General features: G+C 45.9%; 1 protein-coding gene across 3 annotated transcripts in view; it reads right to left on the bottom strand.

Annotated features, from left to right (window-relative positions):
• The window catches only part of KIAA0513, a 54,179-nt gene extending 33,268 nt beyond the window's left edge, over positions 1–20,911 (bottom strand). For 2 of the 3 annotated variants that reach the window (XM_084905596.1, XM_084905598.1), the window contains exon 1: positions 20,790–20,911. The gene's annotated coding sequence lies outside the window, so the exon portion shown is untranslated. Of the gene's footprint in view, positions 1–8,289; positions 8,308–20,789 lie in introns of those variants that run through there. The other variant, XM_084905597.1, reaches the window with a different exon arrangement.
• Between the last annotated feature and the right edge of the window lie 857 nt (positions 20,912–21,768).

Below are 21,768 nucleotides of genomic sequence, written 5' to 3'. Positions count from 1 at the left end.
ATAGTTGCTCAGTGAAGATCTCTTGCTGAGAACTCTCAGGTCAGGGTTCGAAGGTGATCTCCATGGCCACAGGCTGCTTCCTCCACCTCTGCATTAGTTTGCAAAGTCAGCTGGCCCGCCGCGGCCTAATCATCACCACACACTTCCTCCCACTGCCCTTGGTGCTCAGAGAAGGGAGAAAGCAGCTTAAGAAAAATGGTCAGAAAAACTGCACTGCCAACGTTTTTATAACCAAGAGGAGAAAAGGCTATAGGGCCACTATTGATCATTTAGTCAATAAAGTTTCCAAGCCCTGCCCCTAAGCCATTTGTGCTAGGCTGCAAGAGAGACCACCACACACTCCTTGGCCTCAGTGAACTCGAATATAACCCACAAGGCAAACAAAACTCACTCAGCAGTTCCACTGTTCTCTGCGTAGGTGCTGTGTGCAAAGCACTATACAAAGGAGAATAATTTATGAACTCAATCTTTAAAAAGTGCACATCTAATAGGGAAAGCAAGACAAGTATGAATGTAAATTGTGCGACCGGCACAAGGTTGGGGTAGATGGCAACTCGGAAGATGCAAGACCACACCCGAAGGCAAGGAGATTGTCAGGGAAGATGCCTGAGCATCTCTCTGCAGCCAAGGTCAACTCCTGCAAAGTAGAGATGGAAAGGGAGGCATCTCTAGAGAGCAACTGACATTAACCAAGTCCTGACTTTCCATGGGGTGGGCTGTGAACCTCTTTGGTTTGTGGAGTGTAATGAGTTACCATGCAGCGTAGCCTTGGGAGAAACTTAATTTCCCTCTTGTCTTAAATCTGAAGCAGAGACTTCCAAAGCACTCAAAAGCTTTCTGTTGGCAAAGTGTCAAGAAGCGGCCTCCCAGTGATGCCCCTGACCAAAAGGAGCACAGGTGGGAGGCTTGGGGAGGAGCGGAGGGCCTGTGGCATCCGGGGCCCATTCTCAGGACCTTTGTGGCATCCATCGCAATACAACCCCCTCCCAGCTCCCTGAGTTCACACCTGCTGGGACACACCTGCATGGAAATAGGTGGAACTGATTGGCTGTAGCTCCCAGGAGAGTCCAGGCTAGACACAGACTTGGGGATCATGAACCAGAGCACATGTGAAGCAAAGAACCCCTTAGAGAGCAGAGAAGGGCTAAGCTGCACTGCTGACACTGAGAGGTACCAACAGGTTGCCTCAGGAGAGGAAGCACAGGTTGCCTCGAATCCCTGCACAAGGCACCAGGTTGCAGGTTTGAGTTGGGGCTGAGGCCACACTGTGTCAAGGAGAGTGGACTGAGCACATGGCTGCCACAGTCATGAATTACGACTCCCAGCCTTCACAGGATAAGTCTCTGAAACATGATTTCTCACTTCTGGGGAAGCAAAGGTAACAGGTGGGGAAGGCGAGAGAGGGCAGATGTAAACCTCATTTCAAAGAGGAAGACTGCAGATTCTGTGAAACAGATTTAGGGAGATAGCCCTGTCAAGGAATACCTAGAAAGAGGCTGCTAACAGGATGGCTCTGTGGGCACCACAGAAGGGAAGCGGTGAGGACTGAGGTCAAACCCTAACTAATGTCACACTGTGCTCTGGAGCTACATTCTGTGTTTCTTACAGATGCGTGGATGGAGGGCATGGTGGGAGGAGCACCCTGGGTGTTAGCACGCTACCTGACAAATGCATGACAACTTTGAGGCCTGAGTGTTATGTAATCAGGTGGATTTATAAATACTGGGTTTCATTATCCTGAAGGACACCTCTAGGGTTTTGGTTGTGCATTTTCATATCTCTGAAATAGATGTGCCTTATCACTGCTCCCTGCCAGACTCATCATGATCCAGCTGTTATTGCCTGGAGACCAGACTGGACCCTGTTTTCTTTTTTTAAGCAATTAAAAAATAAAATTAAAAATACATAAATCATAATTATATCACTCAATGAATTCCCTCAAAGTGAATATTCTATGTAACCACCACTCACCTCAGGGAGCAGAACATGCCCCTCCCCTTGGACCCCCCCGACACTCCCCTTCTCCCAAAGGGAAATGCAGGGAGCACTCTGTAAGGAGCACATTGACGGCAAAAGATGATGGACTCTGATGCTCTGAGACAACTTCTGAAGAATGGGCCTCTCTGAGTGGAAGTTTTAGAAGTGCTTTAACCAACTTATTTTGGTTAAAGCACTTCTATTTCCTCTTTGTTATGAACAAGAGAGATACTTGATAATAATCTATGTCTACATAATTGTAAAGGTGTTCTTTCAATACAGAACAAAAATTCTAAGTGAAAATAAGGCATTGTAGGACCATTTAAATGGAAATATTTGATCTTTTTCTATAATGCATAAAATAAAATGGTGAATCTTACAACTGATGATGTCTTAAATTTGAAATATGATGGTTGAGCTGCCTCACCCAAGGTCAACGTGGAAGGATGTCTCTATAGCTAATCGGCAAAGGACTCCAGTCCAGGCTCTATCCTACAGCCTCATTCATTATTCAGATTTAGATGCAGTTAACATGCTGATGGAGAACGTGGGGGACATAAAGCTAGAGGATAGAAAATGTGGTATATATGAACAAATAAATATTATCCAACCATAAAAGAGAATAAAATCCTACTATTTGTGACATGGATAAAAACTTAAGGGGATTATGCTAAATGACCTCACTTATATTTAGAATCTTAAAAACAAAACCTCATAGAAACAGATATCACATTTGTGGTTGCCAGAGGAAGATGGTGGGGAAAATGGGTAAAAGGTACAAACTCCCAGCTGTAAGATAATAAGTTCTGGGAGTGAGCCGGGACTGGTTTGGCTCAATGGATAGAGCGTCGACTTGGGGACTGAAGGGTCCCGGGTTCGATTCCGGTCAAGGGCTTGTACCTTGGTTGCGGGCATATCCCCAGTAGGGGGTGTGCAAGAAGCAGCTGATTGATGACTCTCTCTCATCGATGTTTCTGGCTCTCTATCTCTCTCCCTTCCTCTCTATACAATATCAACAAAATATATTTTAAAAAAAAATAAGTTCTGGGAGTGCAATGTACAACTTGTGACTATGGTTAACATCACTATATTATATATTTGAAAGTTACTAATAGAGTAGATCTTAAAAGTTGTCATTACAAGAAAAAAAAAACTGTGAGCTAATGGGTGTTAACTTAATCTGGTGACTATTTCATAATATGTACATATAGTAAATCATTATGTGGTACACCTTAATGTACATAAGGTTATTTGTCAATATCCCATAAAACTGAAAATAAATACGCCTCTTGACAGGAAACTTGTTCATTCCTGGGAGTTTGCTAAGGGCCTTCCATGCTATGGCAACAAAGAGGTGATGACAACATTGTTTCTGCCCTTGAATAACACATAATTTATCAGTGAGGGTGTCTGGCAATTTGACGCAAAGTTACACAAGTCCAGGGGCAGCTCACAGGCTGACTGTACGTGCACTTACTCAATGTGTTTGATGTCAAAAGCAAAAAACTCTAACCTGACCTCCAGGTCCACTGACAAAAATACCTGCTCCAGAACAGGAGTGATGGTTTCACTCAATTCTGCTCACCTGTAAGGCTGCTCCTAGAACATCCTGGCCAATCCACACTTTGAAAGGAATGACCAACCTCTCTTACCGTGAGTCAACACTCCTAAGAACCACATGCATTGTTCTCCTCAACTATTAAATCCAAAGCAACCCATTAGGAAAATAATAAACTTGCAAAAGCATTTTAATTTAATTTTGAGGGTATAACAAGAATAGTTTTTGATATTGAAGAATTCAGAAAGTTTATATCTTACACACCCTCTTTGAAAGAACTACTGGAGGACATATTTTAGCAGCCCAGGGTGAGTGAGTATAAACACATACAACATATATTTTCCTCCCATAGCAAAAATCAACAAGGAAAACTGGACAATAAAATGCCACATATTTATCCAAGAAGATGGACAGCTAACAGTATACTTGAGGATGAGAGACAAGGAAGATTATAGACATCCCCCAGATGTTGGTAAAGTTAAAGAGTGTATTCAGCCAAAGCTGGTTTGGCTCAGTGGTAGAGCGTCGGTCTGCGGACTGAAAGGTCCCAGGTTCGATTCTGGTCAAGGGCATGTACATTGGTTGCGGGCACATCCCCAGTAGGAGGTGTGCAAGAGGCAGCTGGTCGATGTTTCTCTCTCATCGACGTTTCTAGCTCTCTATATCTCTCCCTTCCTCTCTGTAAAAAAATCAATAAAATATATTAAAAAAAAAAAAGAGTGTATTCAAATTTTTAATGATAATCCTAACTTGAGATGGAGGGAATCTTCCAATGTGACCATAGAAAGGAAAAAGGGAGTATTAGGGGGGCGGGGGAGGGGGGGAAGGATGGCAGGACAAAGACATTTTAATTCAATAAATGCTTGTAAGAATTTTTTTTTTTTAAAAGGGAAAGGAAAAAGGAGAGATCTATTGAGATTCTGAAGAGCATGCTAAATAAATAGGTAAATAAATAAATAAAACAAAAGCCTTCCCGATAATGGTGTCACAGGAGCAATAGTGAAAAAGTTGAGGACATTTATCATGGAGAAAGTAACTTGGGAGACAAGATAGTGGTCTTCAAATTTCTGAGGGTGACAGAGAGAGATCGGATTGTTTCAGTGGCTGCAGAAGGCAGGGTGAGCCTGACAGGGAGCCCTGGCCCAGCAGCCTCTCCAGTCAGTAGAGCAGTCCCTCCAGAGGCCCCTTTTAGGGAAGCCAGAATCGGAAGGTGGACATCTGCTGTTAGCAGGTTTGCAGCGGGAAAGGCTGCTGAGCCTCTCGGGCTTCGTGCCATGGCCACGCTGAGATAACATCTTAGGATGCTCAGTGCAGGCTTCCCTCCAGTGCAGCTGTCCTAATGGCTGCATCTGACAATGACTCCTATTTTATGACCTCCAGGAAAAAGGAAACATTTAAAATGTTCCCTGTGCACAGGAAAGAGATAATGGACCATCTGCTGGTTTCCCCACACAGTGACTTCCTAACAAAGCCGTGGCTTCACCAGGTCAGTAGGGGCTGGGACAGACCATGGGAGAGACAATCTCCCTGCCTCACGGAGCATACACTCAAGAGATCCTGCCTCCCTTGGTTCAGCAACAGTGCAGTAGGCTCCAGAGCACCAGTGGAGGAAGGAAAAGGGATATCTGATTATAAACCAACTAGAGGCTCGGTGTACCCTCTCCAATCTGGGACCCCCCAGGAGATGTCCGACAGCCAGTTTAGGCCTGATCCCTGTGGAATCTGGCTTAAACCAGCAGTCGGACATCCTTTTTACAATCTGGGACTGCTGACTACTAACCACTCACCTGCCTGCCTGCCTGATTGCCCCTAACTACTTCTGCCAGCCAACCTGATCACCCCCTAACCGCTCCCTTGCTAGCCTGATTGCCCCCAACTACCCTCTACTGCCAGCCTGATCACCCACAACTGCCCTCCTCTGCATGCCCGGTCACCCCCAACTGCTCTTCCCTGCAAGCCTGGTCCCTCCAACTGCCCTCCCCTCAGGCCTGGTCACCCCCAACTGCCCTTCCCTGCCAGCCATCTTGTGATGACACAAGGGTATGAGGTCAATTTGCATATAGGATGGCTCCTCCACAGTCTGAGTCACTAAGATTTCTCAGTTTTTCAAAATCATCCTAAGTCCCAACTGAAGTCACCTTATCCAGGCATTTGGGTGTACATTTTACACTTTACTAATATTTGGTTCATCCTAGGAAATTCCTCAGCAAATTTGTGGGCCCTCCAGTTTAAAGCAATAAGGAGCAATTTGGTGACAGTGGTTTTCCACTAATTTTCGCTATTAACTTACTGAGTTGGTTCCACTATAACCAAATGTTAGAATTTACTGCAAGGAATCCTCCCCAACCCCTTAGTGAGCAGCTGTACCTCTTTAATTAAAGGACACAGCTGACAATTCGGGGACAGCTGGATTCAATTTGGATATAGACCCACTTGGCCTTCCTCCTTTTGGGCAATTTGGCAAAATAAATGCATATTGCCCCAAACCCTGGTATGGAAATAGCTGCATTCAATTATTGGATTGGGATAGGTTTCCTGAATAATCTGTAACTTGGTCCTTCACTAAAGAAGGAAGGTCAGGGATGGGCTGAGCAAACAAACATCTGACCGTTCCCAGCTTGGTGCTTCGCTCCCATTGGCCCAGTGAAGGGCCAAAGCAAAGAGCGATGTGCACCGGACATGTGTGTCTGTGGAGGAAAGGCTCCGGGCACATCCTCCTGGACGCGGGGATCATGGGCAGGCTGCAGTCCGCCCTCTGGTTAAAACTGCCAGTGTCTGTCCCAGTTCCGCTCTAACACCGTCCTCCCTGGCTGCTGATCGAGGTGATCTGCAGTCTGGAGCTGGACGAGGCTGCCCATGCAGCTCTCCACTGGCCATGCACAGAAGGGGCACTGCCACTATTCAAAAGCAACACTGCATAAGCATTTGGTAGTTGGCTTCTTCAAGACAGAACTTCTGCTTTCATCAGGCTATTTGCACCTCCATCTCTCTCTCCCTCTTTCTCCTTCCCTCCCTCTCTGATTTGCTAATGCTTTCTTCATTTCCCTATACACACTACCCACATCCTTCTGGCTAAATCTCTTGGCACATCCTAAACCTGCTCTTCAACATGGAGAAATCTGAAAATTGTTATTGTGTTACACTGGTGTTTTCTATAGGTCATCCATGGTCTTTTGAAATCCTCCCTAATGTTGAAACACGTTTAACAATATTTTAAAGGATATCTATATAACCTACCCTAAAGAAATAACCCAACAATGACCCCCCAAAAAACTATATGCAGCATTATATATAACATTAAAATTTGAAAATAATCTAAATGGTCAAAAATTATGTAAATTCTGTTACATTAATTTTGACACTCTCTGAAATATTAGAGAGGTTAATAATGAGAATATGCATTATGAAAATGCTTATGTTAAATGGAAATGCAATGAAAAATGAAGAAACCAAGAAGTAAAATTATACTCTCCAAGGAAACAACAATGACAAAATAATATAGGACAATACCGTAGCTATCCTGTGTGCCCTACACTGTTGCTATAAGGATCAAATGGTCTAATAAATAAAATAAAAAAAGTCAAACGGCTAAAGTGCTGTCCAAATTCTAAATAGTAGTAATACTAGGCATTTGCAGACTGTTTCGTACATGAATCAATGGAGCAATAGAAACTTTCAAGATCACATCAGATGCCCTGAAGAAAGTGGCCATTTCAAAAGTTCTGCTTTACAAGTTTAAAAAAATGTTTTAACTGATGAGAGAGAGAGAGAGAGAGAGAGAGAGAGAGAGAGAGAGAGAGAGAGAGAGATATCAATTGGTTGCCTCCCATATGCACCCCAATCTGGGTCCAAACCCACAACCTGGGCATATGCCCTGACTAGGAATCAAACCACCAGCAAGAATTTGGTGCAGGGGATGACAACCAACTGAGCCACACTGGCCAGGGCTGCTTTACAATTTTTACATGGCCTTTGTTTTCATCTGTGACAACGTGTGTAGATGGAAATTCAGTGATTGTGGTATCAGTGGTCCACTTGTTCAGAAAGTCTTTGAACAAAGCAAGAGTATTCTTACAATAAAGGCTTTGCTTTATTTGAGTGAATGAGTGACTGAGTGAGAGCAAAAGAGAGAGAAGTCTATGTTAAGAGATTAACTTCTCTACCAAGTTCAGTTCAGACTCTGCAGCATTAACTACACACACTGGTGACGACCTGGATACAAACACTTAATATCCTAGATTAAAGACTCAAGGAAATCTTTCTCTAATTCTCCATGTATACTTTTCCATATGTTCCTGATGGAGAGAAAACCGTTCAGTTCAAGCTGGTAGCCTGCGTGGTGCTGAGGAACTCCCTTCCCACTCCGTAGGAGCAGCAGATATGTAAGGATGGGAATAAGGAAATTTCAAGGGAGAGGTTTCCATAAGTTCTTTATGTGACCCTGTATATCAGGTATTTCTGTCAATATCTAACTAGTCTTTCAACTTTTATTTTCTTCTTTCCCTAAAGGAACCACAATTTTCCCGAGCCATATACATCCTAGCTTCCTCATTGCTTTAAGTAATGCATCTAAAAAACCGTCTCTAGCTTCCTTGTGGATCTGATTAAGATGGAGTAAGCACACTCCACCCATCTCGCCCACTGAAAGTGGCTATAAAACCTGGACAGAATAAACAGAGCAGCTATTTGAAGTCTCTGAAAAGTAAATCATAGTAGAGAAATGAGGGAAGACAACCAGAATTTGAGGTACATACCACCAAAGTGGTGATGACTCTGGCACCTGGTTGTATTTAGTCATCCAGGACCCCCAGCCTGGACTAAATACAACCTTATACCCGGAATCAAGCATCCGTATGGACAGCAGCGTACCAGGAGGAGCCACCTTGTCCTGGCTTGTAGAGCATGAAAGAGTTCACCCAATTCTCAGAGATAGCAGGCCAAACCCAGGCACATTCCTTTTTCCATTCCTGTCTTCTCAGCTCTCTTGTGCCCTCGTCCTCCAGTGGGTACCTGAAACTCAGAGGGAGGAAAACTTGCTTTGCAATTGGAAATGCTATGGTCTGAAGAGGGGATAAAACAACAACCAACCCTTGGATTTTCTCATGTGAGCCAAGAAGAGTGTAGCAGAGCAGGAGGAATAAAGCCCACGCTTTCTGGCCTAAGGAGAGACGGCCCCAGGAAGTGAAATGTACTACAGCGATTGGGAGGAGCTCAGGAAAACCACCCCATAAAGCTGTTTATGAGCTCCTGGGCTCACCCTGAGCTGAGCAGTGTGAATATAATCCTAACTAGCATACTGCAGACTCTGAAGTTCAGGTGAGACTGCCTGGGACCCATATGGCCATGGAGTGGCTCACCAGGGATGGATCAGAAGAGCACAGTGAGACTTTGAAAACACTATCTGATACTGAAACTCGCAGAGGCTGGTAGGAACTTAGAATCCAAACTCAAATTGGTGGAATCTCTTAGTGCAATATTCAAAATAGTCACTAAGATAGTCCATATTGTGGCTTGTAAAACAAACCTTAGAAAATTTGTAACAATTGAAATCACACCAAGTATGTTCTATGGCCATAATGGAATTAGACTAGAAATCAACAATACCGTAGAACACATGTGTCAAACACAAGGCCCGCGGGCCAAATCCAGCCCGCCAGGCCTTGCAATGTGGCCCGCACCGCGCTGTCATCACTGCACTCCGCTGTCAGTTTATGACATTGTCAGTGTATGACTGTTCAGAAAACCATTCGGCCCGCGATTTAGGCTGGATTTTAGATTTTGGCCCCTTCTCTGATTGAGTTCGACACCCCTACCGTAGAAGCACAGCTGGAAAATCTCCAAACATTTGGAAATTAAACAACATAATCTATTGGTCATAAAGGAAGTCTCAAGAAAAATTAGAAAACATATTGAACTGAGTGAAAATAAAATATATTAAAACCTGTGAGATATAGCTAAACCAGTGTTTACAGAAATACAAATAGCATTCAATGGTTGTATTAGGGGGGAAAAAAGAAAGGTGTTAAATCAATAATTTACGCTTCCACCTTAAAAACTAGGAAAAGAAAAGCAAAGTTACCCCCAAACAAGCAGAAGGAATAAAATAATAAAAGTAAGAGCAGAAATCAATGAGAATGGGAAAGAGATACAATGGAGAAAACCAATAAAACCAAAATTTTTTTCTTTAAGAAAACTATTAAACTCGATAAACTGCCCAGCTGGCGTGACTGAGTGCTGCAGTATTGACCTATGAATCAGGAGGCCAGGATTTGATTTCAGGTCAGGGCACATGCCTGGGTTGTGGGCTAGATCCCCAGTGTGGGGTGTGCAGGAGGCAGCCAACCAATGATTTGTTCTCATCACTGATGTTTCTCTCTCTCTCTCTCTCTCTCTCTCTCTCTCTCTCTCTCTCCCTCTCTCCCTCTCTCCCTCTCTCCCTCTCTCCCTCTCTCCCTCTCTCCCTCTCTCCCTCTCCCTTCTTCCTTTCTTCTCTGAAATCAATAAATATATAAAAAATAATAATAATGAAAGAATAAAGGAGATGTTTGTGAAAGAGTGGGAATAAAACAGCTATGCAAGTTCTGGACTTAGTTTCACGCGAATAAAATCCCAAGATGTTAGGGTTAGATGAGACTTTAGATTTCTGAATGACAGTGGCAGGTTGGAAGACAGATAACAATGGAACAGGGGACAGAGGTTCAGGGGAAAGGCACAGAGTCCTGGAAGTAGCATTCAGATGGAAAATTGAAACATGGAGAAGTGAAGTGATGGGGTGATGTCACGTGAGCAAACGCACAGATGATTTGTACAGAGGTGCATCGAGAACTCAGAATTTCTGCTCATAATGTCAACTCATTAAAAACAGAGAACTAGGGAAAATGCAGAGCCACTTTTGCCCCTGGATGTTTGTCATCTCTCTTCTCAGTGCCAAGTTTTGGAACTTTACTAGTTACTGCTTCTCTGACTGAAGGAAACACCAGTGTGGACAGATAAAAGGTGTTATTTTATAACGTTCAGGTCTATTTATTAAGTCCTGACCATGTTTCAGGCGCTATGGAAAGTCCTGAGGAAACACAGAGGTTATTATGGGCCTTCCCTTGCCAAACACAATCTAGGGAGAGACATACATAAATAAACAATTACAGCCACGTGACAAGAGCTACAGTTCCAGGATGCAGATGCCACTGGGGGCCTAGAAGTAGGAGCACTCCGTTCTGCCTGTGGAATGTGGTAGGAGCCCGCTGGCCGCTTCGGGGAAGATGCTCCAAACAGAAAACAGCACAAACTGGCCACTGGGAGGTAGTTTCACCTCCCTTCCCAGCCCACCCACCATACACCCAATCAGACTTGTACAGACCTAGTTGGAGAGTACAGAAGGACAAAAGTTTTTCCCAGTCTAGCTAGCACAACTTCAGTTTATATTTGCAGGTATTGCCCAAAATCTTAAAATTGAAACACATGTAATCAATCACTTTTCTACAATATGGGGAATATTCTCGTATAGAACAAATATGACATTATGATAATGACAATATAATACTACAAATTTCCTTATTTTTTTGTGGGGGGAGGAATCTCAATATAAATCAAGAATTAAAATAGATAGTCCTGTGTTGAAGTATAAATACATGTCTTTTAAAAGTATAGTTGGTAGATGTGTACTCTCATGTAAGTGAAAAGAAATGGGTTTCTGCTTTGCTTTGCTTTGCTTTGCTTTGCTTTGCTTTGAAAGTATCTGAGTAGCATTCAGAGGTTGCTTAGTGTAAGAATCCACGGTTCTCTCAGTGCAGGCTTCTCCAGATGTCTTCTCTGCAGAACTCCAATTCATAGTTTAAAAGTGGAGTCAATGTCCTTTCACCTCAAATGCGCATAGCGGGAGGCTTCATTTTTTAGGAAAAGAAATGAGAGGTGAGAAGGTTTAACCTGGGGGAGAGAGAAAGGGGGAAAAAAAAGCCTGCATGGAACCTGCCACGTCTAACCTCCTGGAGGAATGGGGCCATGCTGGTCCTCAGTGGGACTCCTCGGCTGTGGCCCATGACACTGGGGCCGAGGATTCTCTGTAGTGAGGCTGACCTGTGTGGGCGTTGTAGGATGCTTAGCAGCCTTCCTGGCCTCTTTCCATTAGATGCCAGAAGCATCCCCTCCCAGTCATGACAACCAAGAATGTCTCTAGCTATTGCCCCCGGTTGAAATCCCTGATTAACTCTGACCAGCAACAGTGCTGAGGATCTCAATCCTGTTACCTGCTTCCTACTGAAAACCCTTCTCTAGTTAATATCACTGTCTCCCCCTAAATAAACCCAGTAAAGAGTCATTGGGAAATATTTATATTGGCCCTTGGACAATACAAGTCTCCACCATAAGTAGTTAACATTGTTGGTCAGAGGGAACCTTATGCATTGAATTCCTTTGATTAAAACAGGTTCCAAATGGCACTGCACACTCAGTTGCCTCTAGAGCAGTGGTTCTCAATCTTCCTAATGCCGTGACCCTTTAATACATTTTCTCATGTCGTGGTGACCTCCAGCCATAAACTTATTTTCGTTGCTACATCATAACTGTAATTTTGCTACTGTTATGAATCGTAATGTAAATATCTATGTTTTCTGACGGTCTTAGGCTCTACAGCAGCAGTCTTAGGCTCTACAGTGTCATGACCCACAAGTTGAGAACCACTAGCAGGGTCGCCTAAGACTGAGGCTATTGAATCATGAAACACCAGATTTCAGACTCAGTGTAAAAAGGGAGTATCAAGCCAAAACCGGTTTGGCTCAGTGGATAGAGCGTCAGCCTGCGGACTGAAGGGTCCCGGGTTTGATTCCGGTCAAGGGTATGTACCTTGGTTGCGGGCACATCTCCAGTAGAGGGTGTGCAAGAGGCAGCTGGTCGATGATTCTCTCTCATCGATGTTTCTAACTCTCTATCTCTCTCTCTTCCTCTCTGTAAAAAATCAATAAAATATATTTTTTTAAAAAGGGAATATCAAACGACTCATTAATAATTTTTATATTGATTAGATGTGATAATGATAATATTTTGGATATACTGGGCCAAATAAAATCTGCTATCAAAATTATTTTGCCTGTTTTATTTGTTTAGTGTGGCTGCCTGAGGCTCACCCTGTATTTCTATTGGGTGAGGCTGGGCCAGAGAACCAGAGAGAGGCAGGATCTCCTTCGGCCTGAGACCCCAGGAACGGTCACTCCACCCCCTAGAAGGCCAGCATCCAAACTATAGGAAAGGCAAATTCACCACGGCTCTGTGGTAGGAATGAACCTGGCCCACTAGAGCCACAGCCAGGCAGTGTGGTGCAATGGGGAGTGCAGAGGGAGGAAGAAAAGCGCTGAGGCTGGCAAGGCTGTGGGCCAGGCACTAGGCAGGGGCCTGGAGGCCAAGTTTTTAGGCTTTGGGATTCCATCCCGGGAGCAGTGGGAGAGCCCGGGAGGGTTTGCGTCAGGGGAACACCATGATCTGATTTAGACTTTGCAGAGACGCTGCCCTCTGGCAGCCATGAGGAGAGAGGACTGGAGTGCAAGCCAGAACAGAAGCAGCGCCACTGGGCAGGCATCCATCTCCTCTAACCCTAAGCTTTTGGCCACTCCAGGTGCCTTTGGAGAGGATAGGCGATAAAGTCAGAGATGAGATGTTGCTACGCCTCTCCCACAGATAGCTAGTCTTCATTCTACGTACATTAACATCTTGATTAGGCAGAACACCTCTTTCCTCATAAGGGAGATAAAGGGGGTGTTTATTATCCAAATCCAGCCTGGGATTCCGAGAGTGCTCCTGCTGCTTCATGAAGTTCCGCATCATCGCCTCCTCAGAGCAGAGAGGGTATTAGACTAGCTTTTCTTCATTAACTGGTTTCCCATTTCCTGTGTTCCACGATCACCACGCTAATTAAGTTGAAAACTGGAGGGGGGGGGGGTGGAGATCATAGGTTTGTTGCATTGATCTCACTTCATTCTTTTACTTCATTCTTGCTATTTTAAATTAACTCAAAATTTGGTTTTCTCCTCTCACGAGGCTTCCATCCCTTTTACTGGGCCCTATTTTTGTATTTTAGCTTCCCGGGTTCACCCCTGAACCCCCAACTCAGAGATGTCAGCTGAACAACAACCCTCTAAGCTCATTTACTCTGGCATTTTCCATTTGCTTTGCTGTTTCTAGATTCTCATTTCCCCCTCGCTCGTTGGTCATTTTTGCCACCGGTGAGTCATTTGCTCTGAGTCATGCTTGGCTGTGAGGCAGAGCCAGGAAAATGCCTCAGAACGCACCTGGTTTACAAAAGGATGCCACTGAGAAACAGGGTCTGCACCCAGGGTCTGTTTTCCTAACTGCATTCAGTAAACAGGAGGGAAAAAAACAAAAACGTTTTCTCCTTTTTCTTCCAAATGTACTATTTCTCTCAGCATTTGGGTTAAGAGTCTTCGTCAATTCATTTCAGACTTTCAGAGGCAGGAGAATGTATCTGGAATGAACCTAGGGCCCCCAAGGGTGAAAGGCGGTCTTCCTTCCATAAGGTTCTTCCTCCATTGTGCCATGCGCGCCTTCACACGTGGGCCGCGTTAGGACCACGCTTCCTTTTGAGAGCTGTCAAGATACTGTTCTGCACAGGGACCACCACGCTGTGCATAGAACTAAAGATGAGAACTGTGCCCGGCCAGAGGAGACTGGGAGATGACAACCAAATGCAGCGTGGTACCTGGGCTGGATTCTGGCACTGAAAGGTGTCTGAGTCTGTGTGCCAGTTCTGCCCTTATTAGCTGGGTGATGGGAGGCAAATTACTCTTGCCTATCCTTGCCTCCATTTTCTCATCTGTGAAATAGGGATGGTGACAATGTGCGGGTTAAAGTGACAACCCTCACATAGAGCGCCTAACATGTTACTGGGCATGGCAAAGCTAACGGGAAAAATACGAGCTACAACAATCACCTAACCCCTCAGGAACCTTCTTGTGCTTGCCACCTTGCCGGATCTAACTCTGAAGTTTAGGGAGCTTCACTCTGAAAACCACTCCGTGAATAAAAGCTTTTCCCCACACTCTTGCCTCAAAAGCCTCACGTTCTTCTAAGCCCCTTCGTTCCAAAAATAAACTCTTGGCACGGGTGTTGTCACTTAGCACATGGGAACAAACAGCCTATCCAGGCCACGCAGACAGGGGTTTCTAAGGCAGGAAGAAGAATGGATAGTCGGGATGAAAGCCCATCCCACAGGGGAGGGGTTGGGGTGGGGGGAGGACTCAGGGACATAAAGGACAGCAGATCTCTGGAAGGAGACACACACAGGGAATGCTGGGATGGTGCTGCCGGGGAGAAGGCTGGGAATCCAGAGGGTGGGGAAGGCAGAGCCAGAAATGACTTCACTGGACATCTTTTTGTATCTTTAAGAATCTTGTATCATCTGCATGTATTACCTAATCAAAATTAATTCAATGAAGTAAGGGAAGGGGGTATTTGATATTGAGTAAGACAGAGCCAAAAATAAAAAGGTCTCTGAGGGCAAAGGTGCAAGTCATTTCAGATATTTTGCTGGCAGCCTGCCCCGCTCTCACCACTCCCTTACCCCCTCACCTCCACCTCCAAATAAGAAAAGTTATTCTGTGACCTTCTGGCTTGATTTTAGAACATCAGCAATAGCCTTTCAGGGTCAAAAATCTAAGACTCTGAAACTCAGAACTCTCAAACCCTTATGAAAAGGCCCTTCAGAATCACTGGAACAGCTTCACAAGGGAAAATGCAACTTCTGATGATATCACCGCCATCAAAGCCACTGCATGAGGTCTAACACTGGAACGCCATGTTCTGCTGTGTCTTTATTTCACCACTGGGCATCAATGAGCTAGTCCTGCAGCACAAGGGCAGGGTACAGCAAAATGAGGATATATTAAAGGAAACAATCCCTCCAGGGCCCCTGCAGAGCCGGGAAGAAGTCCCAGATCCTACCGGACTGTGCCACTAGTAAGACCTGCCCACCAATAGGCAGTGAGGGGCAGAGAGGCCGAGGGCTTCATAATCAGAGTCGACAGTTCATCTGGTCCTGCGTGACCTTGGGCAAGTCACTCAATTTCCCTTCCTCACTTGTGACATATAGAGATCACCACTTACCTTGCAAGTTGTAAGGATCATGGAAGCTTTACGTACAAATATCCAAATCCATGTCATTACCCAGAAACCCAGCACCACCTGCCACCTTTTCCCTTTAAAATGTCACTGGACTTGAAGTTGGAAGATGTTATGCATTGAGTTGTGTCCCCCTAAAAAGATGTGTTGAAGGCTTAACCCCCAGAACCTGTGAATATGACCTTATTTGGAAAGTGGGTCTTTGTGGATTTAATTAGTTAAATTAAGAGAAAATCATAATGGAATGGAGTGGGTCCTAAATCCAGTTTGACTGGCATCCTTATAAGAAGAGAAGAAACAGAGACACGTATACAGAGAAGATAAGTGAGGGTGTACTCAGGGAGAAGAAGGCCACGTGACACAGGGGCAGAGGTGGGAGGGGTGCAGCAGCAAGCCGAGGAGCACCAAGGTCCGCTGGAAACCACTAGAGGCAGGGAAAGGCATGAATAGATTCTCCCTCGGAGCCCCGAGAAGGAACCACCTCACCAACACCTTGATTTTGAATTTCTGGTCCCTCCAACAATGATAGAATAAACTTCTCTTGTTTTATGCCACAGTGTGTGGTACTTTGTTACAACAGCCCTGTGAAACTAATACAGGAAATTACCTGATTTTATTACCTATCAAATTCGTGAATTCTCTTGCCCAAAGGTCAGCTGGCCAGCTTATGTATGACTGCCTCTAGTGAAAAACAAACCAACCAACAAAAAACCAATAGTATCTACCAACGAAGCAATCTCGCCCACTCATGAATAGGTTTGACTGTCATAAATACCCTTCATTTAAAAATAGTTATTAAGCACCTACTATATGCCAGGTACTGTTTGGGCACTGTTGATAAGGCATGGCAAATGTGAAGCAGACAATAAAAGGGTTCTCAAATAAAGTCATTTCTTAGAGTTATAAAAAAATAACACATTCACAGTGTTATGAAAAAATAAAACAATGTAATAAGATAAGAGTGCGTGGGTTTGGATCCAGGAAGAAATTACCTGATTGTTAGGGAATGCCCCATGAAGGATGTGATTTTGGGGCAGTGACTTGAATTATAGGGAGCCAGCCATGGGAAAATCGGGCAGGAGGAACCACCAGTGCCAGCGCCCTGAGGCAGAGCAAGGTAGACATGCTCAAAGCACAGGAAGGAGGTGGGACTTCTGTGAGTAAGAGGGTAGTAAGTGATGAAGCTGGAGAAATAGCAGTGTCAGCCGGTTCTCCGAGCCACACTAGGAGACCAAGGTAAGGAGTTTCAATTTGATCCCATGAGTGCAGGGAAGCCACTGGGGAGAGACATGATTTGACTCACAGTTGTTTTTGTTGTTTGTTTTTTTAATATATTTTATTGATTTTTTACAGAGAGGAAGAGAAAGGGACAGAGAGCTAGAAACACTGATGAGAGAGAAACTGACCAACTGCCTCCTGCACACCCCCCACCGAGGATGTGCCCTCAACCAACGTACATGCTCTTGACCGGAATCGAACCTGGGACCTTTGTCTGCAGACAAACGCTCTATCCACTGAGCCAAACTGGTTTCGGCTGACTCACAGTTTTTAAAAGATCACTCTGACACAATAAAGTTCTTAAAACTGAAGTCTTTCTCACTATTACTTTTGTCCTTTGGTTTTTTGGGATCTTAGGCCTTTACAGGACAAATTTAATAAATGACAGTCTGAACCTAAGATCCTTTTGGCTTACCGGCTTGAAATCATTCACCACTGGAGCAATTCCCAATGAATATGCTTGATTTTTCCCTCTGTCCTTCATTAAATGTGATGTCTAGAAAGGAACACAATATTCTAAGCACGGAGCAGACTGGAACTCTCACCTTTCTCACTCCAGATCTATATTTCTATTGATTGCCCTAAATTTGCCTACTGAAACATAAGTATGCTAACCTCCTCCTGAAGTCCCTTTAAAACACACACACAAAATCGCCTTTGCCTAAGGATATGTTTAGGAAGAGGAAAGGGTAGAAGGAGAGGGGAGAAAGAGAAGGGAGAGAGAGAGAAAGAGAGAGAGGCCTTGATGTGAGAAAGAAGCATCAGACGGCTCCTATATGCACCCCCACTTGGATCGAACCCACAACTTAGGTACATGCCCTGACTGGGAATCGAACCTGCCAACCTTTTAGTGTACAGGACAATGCTCCAACCAACTGAGCCACCCAGCCAAAGCTGAAGTCCCTGTTTTGATGCCCAGGGATTAAATCTTGTTCTTTCCTAATGAGAACAGTTGTGCCATGTTTGTTGTTGTTGTATGTGTTTTGTTTCTGTTTGTTTGTTTGTTTTATAAGTGTCACCATTACCCAAACAATATAATGTATTAAAACGATAAAATAAAACTACTGGGTCAGCTTCTGAGGTTTCACAACCACTGCATTTCTCTTCCGGATGAAGGACAAGGAAAACAATTATGGCAAGTTTCCCTACAATTGCTTTGGTCTCTTGCATCACACAGTTGAAGACACCTAGACTATTTGGAAACACTGAGCACTTGAGCAAAAGACACTCCCTGCAATCATACTTCCTACTAGATTTCTCAAAGACTGAAAAACAAATCTGATGCAGACTATCTCACGCTTGGGGAAGGAGGAAGTGGTGAAGGCCCATCTACACCTAAGAAAGCTAAGCTGACTTGGTAAGCAGGGAAACGGGAGGAGAGAAGGATGCTCTGCCAATGGATGCGGGGAAAGCCCTGCAGCCTTTGGATGTGCAACTTTCTAGCCAGATCCGTCCCACATCCCTCCCACATCCCGTGTCAGATGGCTAGGTTTACCACTGCTTTGCCCCCTAAGTGACCTTGGGCAAGCTACTTAGCCTCAGTTTCTTCATCCGGACACTGAAATGAGGACACCACCTATCACTGCAAGTTTATTGTGACGATCAATGAAGATTTTGCGTGGGGAAGACCTCTGTAAAGGACTCTCGTGTAAAAGTGAGGGGTTAGTGCTGGTAATAGGACCTTTACTCCTCCCTTCGCAGCTCCTTCCCACAGCTCATTGCCTTTCCATGACTCTTTTTTATCTCCCAAGGCTGCTTTTGATATTTATTTTAACCTGATTGCTTTCTTTTTTGAAAGAGGAGGGAGGCAGGGAGGGAGACATGGAGTATAACTCACCCCACTCTAAACTTTTCCTAAAGATTGTCCTAGAAGAAGTCCCTTTAGAGCCATGGGAAGTCATCATAAAGCAATTTACCTCTGAAGAACCAGTTATTGTTATGAAAAGAAAACCACATCTGATATTTGTGGACATTCTCCACTTTCTGGAATTCTGTAGCAAATTTATAAGGTTCATAATTTACTAATGTTACTGAATAGCTTCTTCATTATCTTAAACTAGAGGCCTGGTGCACGGATTCGTGCACCGGTGGGGTCCCTTGGCCTGGCCTGCGGTGATCAGGCCAAAACTAGCTCTCCAACATCCCCCAAGGGGTTCGGGATTTCGAGAGGGCGGTTCTTGGGTGACGCTCCCGGGAATCCGGCTCCCTCTTCTCTGGTTTGGGTGCATCACCCGAGAACTGCAGCTGCCAAGTCACCGCAGCTCGGCAGCTCCTGCATTGAGCATTTGCCCCCTGGTGGTTACTGCACATCATAGCTACCAGTCAGATGGTCAGACAGTTGGACGGTTGCTTAGGCTTACATATATGTAGATTGTTTCATTCTCAAATAATACAAAATACCTTTACATTAACTGACAATGTCCTACAAAAGACAAGCACTGCAAAAAACAACAACAAAAAACAAACAAACATGGGAATGCATTCCCGAACCAAATGAGAAAGGCTGAAGATAATCTGCTGATCACCAAGAGTGATATGTGTGCATCCTCAGCTCTCTTCATTTCTTTAACGGAAAAAGAAAATCTCAGGAGTCAACTTTTTCATGATGAGCCGATCTCAATAGCTTATTGCCCTGCACTCCAGTTCTATTTCTCAACAAAGTGGGAATAAAAATGAGCCAAAGGGAAATACTTTCATAATGGGAGAACACACACTTCCAAACAGAAATATGAGAAGACGGCAAGGAGCGCTCACGTACAATACAATCCCAAGTTTCCTTTTTTTTCCTTTGCTTAATTCAGTGCTACGCATCTCAGCTGCCCAGGTTAGGGTTAGGGAGGGGGTGCCTTCCATAAAACGAATCTGAACCATTAGTGTTAGGTGACAATGGCCTGGGCCCTGACAGCTGTCAGCTTGCCTTGAACACTGACTCACCACAGTGACAACCTCCAGGTCAGGGCGCCTCACCTGTGCCAGCTCGTAGCCAAGTTGGCACCCTTGCCTAGCACTGAACCAGAGAGTTGGGGGAGCTGGCCAGTTCCTTTTCCTCTTCCCGGTATCCTTCTCCCAAATCCCATCTACATGAAACCTAGGGAAGCACAAACCCAGTACAAGAGGAGCATGTCCCCAGCTCCTTTCAAAGACCCCGGACACTGGGTTCAGTCTGTCCCGAGCCAGCTGTCTACGCTGCGCTTCTAACCCTGCGTCTGTGCTGCTGCACCCTCTGCAAACCCCTCGGTGCTCAGTGACCTGTCCGGAGGAGGGGAGCCCTGGGCAGACGCGGGCTGAGCTGATGCCAGGCACCCATCCAGGGGGCCCTCTCCCTGGCCCCCAATCCCTCCCGCGTCCGCCACCCGGGAGCAGAGAGGCAGCAAACTTCAAACCGCACACACGCACGACTTGGCAAATGTCTTTCCAGCCCGGTTCCAGGCACTCCCCCCAGCACGCCTTCCCAAGTGTCTGGGGGATATAAAGCGGGGGGTGGGGGGTCTTCATCCCCTCAATTCTGGGGAGCCAGCTCCATCTCAGAACCCCTTGGCGACACCATCTGCCACCGGGGGTGGGGACCCCGCGTACAGACCCCCAGCCTGGGGGCTCCCCTTCCCATTTCTTCACCCCGCCCGGCCCCGCAGACCCCGTAAGTCTCCCTGCGGCCCGAGGCCCTGGACCCCGCGTCACCGATGACCCCCTTCCCCTCCCGCAGCCCCTCACGCGCTGGTCCCAGGGAAGCCCGTGCCTTTGCCTCGGGCGCTCCAGCTGTCGTCCTCCGGAGAGCTCCCGCGCCGCCCGGGGGGACCCGGGCCTGTCTACTAGCCAGCGGCACCGGCGGGGCGGGGGTTGGGGGGGCTCTCACCGCAGCGCGCCGGCGGGTCAGGGATGGACGAAGCGAGCGGAGCTGGTGGGCTCGGCAGTGCAGCCGCGGCGCAGGTCGGAGAGCCGGATCCTCGCGCCAGCTGTCAGTCAGCCGCCGCGCCCGCCCCTGGCCCCGTGTGCGCAGGCGCGAGGGCGGCCAGGAGCGAGATCACGTGACGGGACCGTGCCGCCGCCCGCTCCCGGCGCTCACGGGTCACTCTTGGCCCGGCTGCTCCTCGGTGGGAAGCCTAGTCCCCCGCCTCTGGGACTGCGCTCAGAGAGATCTCTGGCAGGAAGGTCCCGGGAACCTCGTTTCCTGGGTCTGCTTAAAACTGGGGTGCTCTTGGGAAGGGTTAGGTGAGGCAGGCTGTTGTAGATGATTGGGTGACTTCGTGGGTGGTGGGTGGTGAGGAACTCCTGCAGGGAGTCCGCAAGGACTGCCTGGTTCTGCTTGCTTCCCCGCGCCCAGAGTCCCCACTTTTAAAAAACACCATATGCCATTTCCTGCCCGCCTATTCCACTGAAGTCACTGCATTAATGAACATACTTTAAAAGTAATTCAGGCAGGGATGCATGGTATAAAAGGTGAATTTGAGACCAATTTTTTTCTTGAAAGAGGGCATTCTACGGATGAAGGCTGATAGATTCCACTTTGCCTGCTTCACAAACTTAGGCCAGGTTGCATCTTTTTTTTTCTTTTTTCTTTTTTTTTAATATTTTATTGATTTTGTACAGAGAGGAAGGGAGAGAGAGAGAGAGTTAGAAACATCAATGAGAGAGAGTCATTGATCAACTGCCTTTGCACACCCCCTACTGGGGACACGCCTGCAACCAAGGTACATACACTTGACCGGAATAGAACCCGCGACCCCTCAGTCCCCAAGCCGACGCTCTATCCATTGAGCCAAACCGGTTCCGGCCAGGCTGCATCTTTTTAAGCAAATACACTTTTTTTTCAATTAAAAAATAAATAAAAAGGT

Source organism: Pipistrellus hanaki (genome assembly GCF_964339955.1).
Source record: "Pipistrellus hanaki genome assembly, chromosome: 15".
Classification (NCBI taxonomy): Eukaryota; Metazoa; Chordata; class Mammalia; order Chiroptera; family Vespertilionidae; genus Pipistrellus; species Pipistrellus hanaki.
This window is presented reverse-complemented; position numbering and strand designations above follow the sequence as displayed.